The sequence below is a fragment of the Sardina pilchardus genome, chromosome 23 (assembly GCF_963854185.1).
Source record: "Sardina pilchardus chromosome 23, fSarPil1.1, whole genome shotgun sequence".
In the NCBI taxonomy this organism is placed as follows: domain Eukaryota; kingdom Metazoa; phylum Chordata; class Actinopteri; order Clupeiformes; family Clupeidae; genus Sardina; species Sardina pilchardus.
The window spans coordinates 21347830-21358632 of record NC_085016.1 but is presented as its reverse complement, the minus strand read 5'-3'; positions in this window follow the sequence as shown (position 1 = coordinate 21358632).

Sequence of the window (10803 nt, the reverse complement as noted above, 5' to 3'; positions counted from 1 at the left end):
CACAACAAGCAAGGTTTACTTTCAAACATAAACGAACAACTTGCCTGTCCCTGAATTTCTAGCTCTTCCTGTCTGTATTCCATCGTCCCCTCTGCTTCTAGACTCCTGTGTTTGTGTGAAATACACCTGCCGTGATATAGGCCAGCCAATTACCCCAATCAAGTTAACAGGCTAATAAACCATTTGATATAAAACTATAAAAAACAATAAAATGACACCTTTCAACCAAACATCAAAAGGGTGAGTGCATGTGTGGATACAAAGTCTATATTGCACAAGGCAGTCAAAAGGTTTCTCGAAGGGGAAAAGGAGAGGTCTTCTTTTTCACAGTGTCCCTGTACCTCTTAGCTAAATAAAATTAGCTGCAAAATCAATGTATAAGCCATGGCTAATAGTTGGGAAATTACAGTATTATGCAGGATTCTGCCACTTGTTTTGATGCACAATCTCAAAGACAAGTGTGGGTGGCATCCTCAAATTATCTTTATGAAAAATGGAGATGTAAAAGACAGATAGATGCACCTGTCAATCCCATTACCTGCCTAGGCTGGGACAGGCAACAAATACAAGCTTTTATAGATTGCAAATCTATACTAGCATGCAAATTTAGCATGCAAGCCTTTACCAATGTCCGCTGTACTGTTGTTGGTGTTTGCCAGGTTTATACTGTACAGTAAGCCTTTTAGGTTACAGTATTAGCTTGCTGGGTTTAGATCAAAACGTTACTCCTAACTGTTGCACACAGCGCTCATCTCTGCAGGTTGTGCATGTACATGTAAAAGCCCCACCACTGCAGCGTAGGGGGTGGTGGAGCATACAGGCTCTGTGTGAACCAGCCTCTCTAAGGTGCCAGCCGTGACCCGCTTCTGCTGCCAGGAGACCAGACTTGGCCACTCCGTGCGAATCACATTTCATACACAGCCCTGTGCGTGTGTGTGTGTGTGTGTGTGTGTGTGTGTGTGTGTGTGTGTGTGTGTTGGAGCACTCTAGCTACGGCAGTGAACAAACACAGGCGGGCTCATCGCCAACGAGCTCCTCACACACAAGCACCTACTGCTTCAGCATCTGGAGGAGGAAGCTTCATGTCTCCTTCTGAGGTTTAAATTTGTTTATAGCATTTTAAAGATTTATACTTATGATTATATATGTTTATATACACCTACAGTAAGTAGTGTGCTATGGTTAAGTCAAACAAAAGCAGCATTTAAATCATATGAATGTGCAGTGAAGAGCATTGAATGATTAATCTTTTCTCTACCAGAACGTTTGGCAAGTTGTGTCAAATGTGCTTTTATGAGAGGTTAGGTAAGGGGAGTTACTGTAATTATGAACTCATTATGTTTGCTATAAAGCAGGAGAGCATATCTGAATTACTGCCAAATGTGTAGTCTTGTGGTGCCATTTTTATATTAGACACAATTGCAGGTAAATTATACCCTGGAAATGCAGAGTTCTTGCGAAAGCCAGGCTAGATAAATGAGATACAGTAGATGGGGAAAATAATACACTAACATAATAAACATACTATTATGATGTAATAAATAATACAAAGTGAACAAAAAAAAGACATTATAAACTTTCAGCAACAGTATAACCACCTGTGAGGGAACTTCGTGAGAAGATGGAAAACCAGGATCTAGGATTTGGACAGAAGAGTCAAATGTTAATTTCTGTACAAAACATGTTAGTCATTTCAAATGATGGAAAAGTCAATTCAAACTACAGAGGCTGATAAACATGACTTTTTTTGTAATGTGTCAAAAAAAACATTACTGAGAAATGGAGAGAGTGCAGACAGAAAGAAAGACAGAGAGAAAACCCAAACTGTATGTGCTGTATTAAAAAGAATAGGCTGGCGAATATTGCCTAAGTGCCAACTTCCTCCAGGAAGGAAGTCTTCACTTAAACATTTCCTTATCAGTGGCATAATCATGCAATCAACTTTTGCAAATCCTGCATGGAGCATATAAAAACCTAAAAAAATCATAAAGACAACATATGACGACGCTATACAGTATAAGTAATTAATGTGCACAACCTTGTATAGTGTGAAAACAACCGTGTTCATTGTTGGCAGTCTCCCATAATGTCAGAAATCATAACAGTGATTTCCCCTCGTGGAACATCTGATGCTGAGAACTTGGGAGCAGTGTACTGTGCCCCTGGAGTGCTCACACACCCAGCGATTCATTACGCACAGAGATAGGGACAGTCCCCATTACGCCACACTGCTGGAGCTTCCCTCTTTTAGACAGCCAGTGTGTACAGGGGGAACAATCCCAACACACTCGGAAAGGTAATAAAAATATTTCCCTGGACAATGAGGTTGTTTTGCACAGTGTGTGTGTGTGTGTGTGTGTGTGTGTGTGTGTGTGTGTGTGTGTGTGTGTGTGTGTGTGTAAATGACCAGCAACTATGTGGTCAAACATTAACCTCATAATGGCAGGAGCTTAGAATAAGACACAGAGAGCAAGATGCAAGATACATTTTATGAAGGGCTTTGCAGCACTGACAATTCCAGTTTGAACACCTTACCTTTAAAAGTCCCCTTTGTTGTCTGTACAGTATATTTTATCTAATCTCTCAGTCCATAATTTCTATTTTATGAGATGACAAGAGTCTGTTGTTCTGTGGAGCAGACAAAAACACTGATAAAGAGACTGTCTGCTTCTGTTGTGCCGTGTAAGAGATCAATACTCCACACATGTAAATGGTTGAGGCTAAGGATAGCAAACATACTATTCCCTCTTTTTTCCAACTATTTTGTTATGTATTATTTTTGAATGACTGTAATAGCTGTTTAATTACAGATCCTATGTCAAATGTCAATAGTTTTTTTGGAACCGACTTGAGCAATAGTGCTGTGCAAGATAGGCTACTGTTATTACAGTTGAGGGGGCGAAAGAATAGGAGTTCAATTACTCTCACATATCAGATTCTTATTCTCGTGCTTTAAAGTACTCCCATAACCCGGCCCCTTCCTGAGCAGCGGGAAAGGTAGGTAAATGCGAAATGTTTCGTAAATGGAACACTGAAACGCAGTCACAACTCATGCCTGCTTGTTGAAGCCCGGTGCTGAAGCTGAAAAAATCTTGCATCTCAAGTTATCAACACACGAGCTCAACCGCGCCGCCGTGTTACCTTACCTGCGAGGAAGGAGATCTAGAAGGAGTTCAACTGAGCTCTGCTTTATGACTTACAACGTTTGAATGGGTCTGCATCAGGGAAACTTTACTGTTCCGCCCGGATGGGATGTACTGTGAGTTTTATTTGCTGTGAGGACGACTGTCTGCAGATGCCTGTCCATTATGAAGATGGCAAAACGAAAGAAAAAAGGGCGAAAGAAGAAGAGACACTTTTAGCCAAGGTAAGAAGCGACTTTCTTGGCTCTCTCCTGGACGCAGCTACGTCTGTCTAACTAGCACGACAAATGTAGGCTAAAGTCTTGAATATGTGAGCACACTAATTGTCAGGATAACAGTGGCTTGGAGCCAGCCAAGCATGCACTGTTATGACTGTCTTAAAAGTGTTAGCTGGAGTAAATGTCATCGTTAAATGCAAAATATCTTTTTCTCAACTGTAGGTCTCTTTTTGACGTTCGTTGACCCATTGTTTGTCAGCACAATATTGCACAATATTCAGCGGATTACCCCGTGCTTATTTTGAAGACAGCATGCTTGCGATGCAAACATTATGAAGTTATACGGAGGGGAGGCTGATTGTAATGATAACGTTCCATGTCGCTTCTTTGAGGGAAAAAAAAAAACAAGTTTCCATTTGGCCGAATATCTTAGTCTAAGTAATCTGCTAACATTGTTCGGATGTGATCTTTGAGCCTGTTCTGGTTTAAACGGTGTAATGAGGCATGGGTAAGCTCTTTGAGGGGGATGAGGATGAGAATTGATTGGCTGTAAAGTCACATGTTTGACCTCCTTGGTCTCACAGGGATTCAGTACAGTGGCAAGGTTTAGCTTTTTTTTTTCTTTTTTTTAAGAGAATGTCAGCCTGCAAGGAATGCCAGTCACCCAGGCATAAGAAATACACCCATATTATACACATATTTCTAAAATGTAATATGTTAACATTTACTGTAAACTCTTTTTTTGTGAACAATGATCAGGTAAACATTGTAATTATGAAATATAATAGGTCATGTTTGCAGACTTCAACCCATTACTTTGGAATCTGAGCATCATAGATGAAGGTTGATGTAGGCCTATCTAGCATGCTCTCTCTTTCTCGCTCCCTCTGTGTGTGTGTGTGTGTGTGTGTTTGTGGCATGGCATGGCATGGCATGGGTGTATGTAGTTTGATAAACTGTCTGTGCTGATCACAGTGTCCGTCAGTTTTTCTCTATCCATCCATCAGGGTACTTGCGCTAGTCTACAAAGTGGAAAGGTACAGAATTTAAATCATGATCCTTTCCAGACCTGGAAAAGTGTACATTTATAAAGTATAAAAAGGATTCTTGGATTGAAGTTTGAAAAAGGTCTAGAAGTTCACCAGTAATAAATACACACACACAACTGACAAGGTGCATATCAAAGTGCAAGGGTCAAAATCACTACAAACAAAAAACAGGCACTTATTTTGCAAAACTACAAGAAGTAGGGTAAGAACAAATAATCATTTTGAAAAAGGTCAGGAAAAAGTTTGGGATTTTTATTTTTTTAAAAAGGCAAAGCACCCTACAATTTTTTTTATTTATTTATTTATTTATTTATTTTTTTGCCCAAGGTATCAGTTTGACAACGTTACATTAGCGGCAAAGCACTGAAACTCATATCCACTGAAAGGATGAAACACTAGCCTAAATCATGCACAAGCTCATGTTCACCATATTCAGCTCATGTCTGTAGTTCATTTTTAAGATAATGACATGTGCGCTAATTTGGATCATTTTATTGGCCCGTGTTTGTTTGGTTGCCCTATCTCCTTTCCTCCTCTCGCATATTCTGCTCATCTTTGGGCTGTTCGCTGCCTCCCGCCCCGCTAATCTGCATTCCCACAAGGTTATCAGGCGTTTGGAGCGGCGTAAATGCAGATCCCTGCTCCTGGTGTTTGGACTATCAGTGCTGGCCGTCTGGGCCCTGCTCGCCCTGATAACACACGTGTGGACCTTTAACAGGCCCCAGAGATAGGGAAACAAGTTGCTGCCCTCGTCTCTCTCTCTCTCTCTCTCTCTCTCTCCTTCTCTCTCTCTCTCATCCATCCATGGCCAGCCATGTCTTTCCTCTCACACTCTCTTCCAATTCAATTCAATTCAAAAGTGCTTTATTGGCATGACAAATATTTAGACATTTGTATTGCCAAAGCAATTACCACATACATTGAACATACAGGTGCAAGACATGGACTCCCCCCCCCCCCCCCCCCCCTCTCTCTCTCTCTCTCTCTCTCTCTCTCTCTCATCCATCCATATTCCAGTCATCCTCTCCAGTGACTTGGAGAGCAGGGGACGGAGTCTCATAAGGTGGTGAGGTCTTCATACAGCACGAGTGAGACCTTTCCAGGCTGTAGCCTAGAAAGACGGCCGTGGCACTGACAAATGAACGTGGGAAAATTGGAAAAATGAGGCGTGACAAATGGATATGAATGGCTGTGGGTGGAGAAGTGGTGGTCAGATGTTGGCTGATGGTGGATAGAGGGATCTGGATAGAGGGATAGAGGTTCTCTATCAGCAGCATGTTTTGCTCACAGGTGTTGCCTTGCTCTTCAAGTCCATCCTAACAGTGCCGCAACTGAAGGTACATGTATCATGTGACAGAAATACAAGAAGACAGACAGACAGACAGACAGACAGACAGACAGACAGATAGCTAGATAGATAGATAGATAGATAGATAGATAGATTCTTCCATTTCTTTGCATTCCTTAAGATGCTTGCCCTTCTGATCTCAGTTCTCCTCTTCCTGTGCTATGTATCACCAAGGTGACAGGCTTCTGGCAGGGAGGGACTACACCCCTTTTTCTTGCCAACCCCACCCCACCCCACCACTCACCTCCCTCCCTCCAACTCTGCAGATTTTGTAATTATCTGATAGGGAATGTGCAGAAGTGTAACTTTCCCACAATCCCTTGCCACATTCCTCTCTCCGGACAGCTCCAAGGAAACAGTGTGGCCTCTGTTGTGCTGTTGCCCTGGCGACTATCCCCCCCCCCCCCCCCACCCTTCCGCCTCTTACCTGATACCTCCTCCCTCTCCTTGTTTGCATTGGACCTGTGGCAGCCCCATCGTCCACACGAGCACAAAAGAGTACGTTTCCCTGAGAGAGAGGGACCATCCTTGTTCCATTTGACCCAGTTGGGATAAAGGAACTGCGGCTCACTCCCCTAAAGACACTTCCTGCCACAGAACGCCAAGTCAGGGTTAACCCCTTTTAACCCATGTCCTTATGGGGAATATGCTCTGTGGGTATCAGACTTCATCACCTGGCCAATGGATGGCAAGGAAATAGTACACCTCTGGATATGTGGGCAATTTTTTGAGCCAGCTTCTTATCCTGATTTAGGAATGTCACGAATAATATGTAAAGGCAAATTATCCATAAAGTTGTCCATTTACACTGGATGTATAAGGTGATACGATCTTGTAACTTGCTTGATTTTGTAGATACCTTATGTGTCACATGATCTAACTGTACCTTAGTTTCTTGTCAGCGTGCTTGTCACATGCATCTTTATTATTGCTGAAACATCTCTGATATCAGATGGCTTTCATTGTTGATTACTACATCTACTGTTGACCAGTCAGACACGTTGGAGTGCCACTGCGCTTCTAGAATTCACGTCTGGTGCTTCACTGGGGAGAACTGACCACGAACTCTGACAAAGACGTGTGGAAGCATTCATTGCTATTATTACGTTATTATTAGTCTATTGCTGTGCACCAGAATAAAACACAACTAAAAGTCATCTCTGTGTGCTCCGGCAATCCTTCGCCTTCTCTATACGTTGTGGGCTCTGATTGGTTGCTTCGAGGTTCTGCAATGTCACAGAAGAGATTGTGAATGTCTGGGGAGAACGGCTTGTTTACATTCAGCAGTGTGTCTGAACATGCTCCTGCTGTCATCAGGCAAGTCTGGCTCCATTCAGACAGGGAAATTGCTGCTTATTATTAAATGACCTACTTTCCCATCAATTCACCCTCTCTATTTCCTTGAAACTCCATTCCAAAGAAATGGGAGGATGATGGTAAGAATCTGAACGAAAGTGATATCACATGAAGGTTCGTTATGGTCTGTGTCAGGCCACTTTTTGAGAAGTTTTTGTTTTGATTAAATCTTAATGTTTAAGAGTGACCCTATTAGTTGAGTTCAGGCATATGGCTAGGCAGGCAGTGTCTTATAGACCATTTGTAAACAATGACGATGTTCTGTGTATGCAAGGCCTAGCCGGTTGTCTTATCAATCTCGGGTTGTCATAGTCGTTGCATTCAGCCCTAAAGGAATATACAATATAACTCTTAACTCTTTCCGATAACATGTAGAATCTGTCAACCTCAATCACAATGGAGTATTTGCCCAGCAAAGATGGTTTGGATTGTCTAAAGAGCTGTATAGCCTGATGCAATAAGACATTTCATATGACCAGCATTGTAGGTCAAGGGAGTATTACCATTATATACTGTACAGTTAAGCTGTTTTTTTACATTCCAGGGACTTTCCCTGTTGTCACACCTGCGGTTCTTAAAGATAAGAACAGTGGATTTGCAGGGGAGTGGTTTCTCTGATTGTTTTTTTTTGTGTGTATTGTCCAATCACCATATATCTAGTTTATTGTGTATGTTTGAGACACCCAGCACTCTGTCAGAGGTGCCGGTTGACCCAAGCACAGAAAACCCTTATGGTGCTCCTCTTGTCATATAGGCGTTGTAGAATACAAACAAATGGAAAATAAACACTTTAAAAAAAGAAAAAACGTAAACACAGACATTCAGTGCATTCTGACGAAGTAATTTATGTCTCGCCGCCAATAATAATGCAGGAAAAAAAGCAGGGGAGATGAGGCTGGTGCCTGCCGGCTGGAAATAAGGCCCTGTTTTGTTTTAATGGAATATGTCATGGAGGAGAGTGTGGTGCATTTATCATCCCAGAGATTTGGACTGCTGCCAGTGTGTGTGTGTCTGTGTGTGTGTGTGTGTGTGTGTGTGTGTGTGTGTGTGTGTTTGTGTGTTTTTGTGTGTTTTTGTGTATGTGTGCGTGCTCCAGTCTATATGTGTGTGTTTTTGTGTGTGTGTGTTTATTCCTGTCTATGTGTGTGTGTGTGTGTGTGTGTGTGTGTGTGTGTGTGTGTGTGTGTGTATGAGGGTGTATCTGTCCGTGTGTGTGTATGCATCCATGCTTCTCTGTGTGTGCCTGTGTGAGTGTGTGTGTACTGTACGTGTGTGTGTGTGTGTGTGTGTGTGTGTGTGTGTACGTGTACGTGTATGTCTGATAGTGCCAGCGAGGCTCTGGAGTGCCGGCTGCCAGAAACGGGCCCGCGGGTCGAGCCAAGTAGGGCCCAGTCGGACCTGTGCAGTGCAGCGGTGCGTGCCAGGTGCTAATGTTCAACCAGCCCCCCCTCCCCGAAGTCGACAGAGCCTTGACAAGGTACCGCTGGGTTCTGTGGGAAAAAAATCAGAGCAACCGGGAAAACTGGAGACAAAAATGGGTGTTGTTAAAGGGATAATCCGGAGTGAAATGCACTTTAGATCAACTTTTCGGACTATTGGGAGTAGCCTACATACGTTGAGTTGACACCAAAATCATGTCATTCGGATGTATTTTGAGAAAGTTCGAGTTCACCGTTTTTAGCCAAAACTCGTTAGCCTGTAAGTGACCGGGGCAGGTCCTTTCGCCACTACAAAACGCTATTTTTATACCTCTTCTACTGTTCCAAACAACACTACACTTACGTGGTAGTGAGTAGAGGGTTCCTAAAGCCAAACCGAAGTATCCTCACGTCTTTATGTGGTCGGATAGAGAGTCCAGAATGAATTTAATCGAGTCAGTACCTTTCCGGAAATGTTAGTAAAGTGTTGAAGCGTTGCGCAGCTGCCGCAGCGACATTTCCGGAAGGTACTGACTCGATTAAATTCAGAGCCAACACTCATGTGTTTTGTAGATGCATGCATCTTAGAAATCATGAACAATTCTATTTCAAACTTAGGCTGGCTGAACCCTGCCTGACCTGCCGGCCAATTTGGATTTCGGCTGGCAGCTCAAGCTGGAAACCTGCACATCTATCTCCCCTGCTTCCTGTCCACAACCTTTAAAGATTAAAAGATTGAGCTTAGTATGGTGATAGCCAGACTATTTCAAACTGCTTGGTATAGGGGTCCCAAGACAGATACTAAGAATAGTTTTCTGGTACGACCATCAGGCAGGGAAAGTATTTTATACTTAATTTGGTTAATTATTCAACATGTTATGGACCCTCCTGTGAGTCTGAAATAAGGATTGACTTGAATTAGGCTGAATTAAGCCCAAGGACAAGACAATATCAGGTTTTAAACCTGTCACAGCATAGCTCTTAGGTTTCGCCATCTTTGTTTTACTCAGACTCTTGTGTACTTAGCCCTGAACATTTCCCATGGAGGCTAAGGTATCATCGAACAGCCAGAGGGACAATTTGTAAACAAACAAACAGACACACACAGACACACAGACACACAGACACACACACACACACACACACACACACACACACACACACACACACACACACACACACACACATTTACTTTATAGAAGCATTGCGGTGCATCTGAGAAGAGTTTCTGTGCTGTTTAGATTGTCTAGGTTACACCTTACCTGCAGGCATCCAACTACCCATCATCCTCAGCGAATTCCACCGATTCACTCACCCCTTCAGTCTTCCGCTAAATGACTCCACCGCCGGCCTGGTTGTCAGGGGATAGCTGTCACCATCAGTAATTACGCCGTTAATATCATTCTCTGTTCCAACGGGGTTAGTTAAACTGTGCGGTGCCACCCTCCCCCCCCTCCCCGCCGATTCTGAGGTAACCCAGAACTGACCAATCGGGAAAGCGAAGAGGAAGGACATTATTGAAATCTGACGCAGTGCTGAGTATTGAACACTGTGTTGGTTGGTTAGAGAGAGCGCAGTGTGCAGCTGTTCGAAGAGGCGGACAGCCCTCCACTGACCACTAGATGGAGGTGTTGGAGTTGGGGAGACGGACCCCAGTATGCAGATACTGATGGCCTCTCTCCGCTGCTCGGTGAATGACGCAGGCTATTTTTGGGACTCGTGAACCTTCCGAAACACTCAGCTACTTGGACGTGATAAAGGAGACATGACAACTGTAGTTTATGGAAAGAATGGCCAGTAACCTGTGTCACAGATTTTTTTTGTCTGTATCATTTTTGTCATGTGTGATTATCATAATTTATGTCTCACATATAGTGCTTCCCTTGTTATTTTGTGTTATTATGGATTCCAACTTTTACAATTTAATCGTGATTTCCCCTCATTTGTCTCCCGGATGTTTTACTCCTTCAGTTTCGCTGGTGCAATATCATTTTCTTCAAAATATGTTAATAATACAACAATCCAGAACAAATCAGAATTGTTTGTCATTTCATTAGAATATCAATTGAAGAATGATGGTAGTATCATTCTGACTTGTAGAAATGACACAAACATCGACGGCCATTTCTTCACATTGTCCTGTGTGGGATTAAAGGTTCGGGTCATATATTTAATCCCTCACAAAAATCCCCATGCCTCCATCCTGGTGGAGAGAGCTCTGCTAACGATAGATGACAGGAGCATGTAAACGCAGAGACCACATTCCCACAC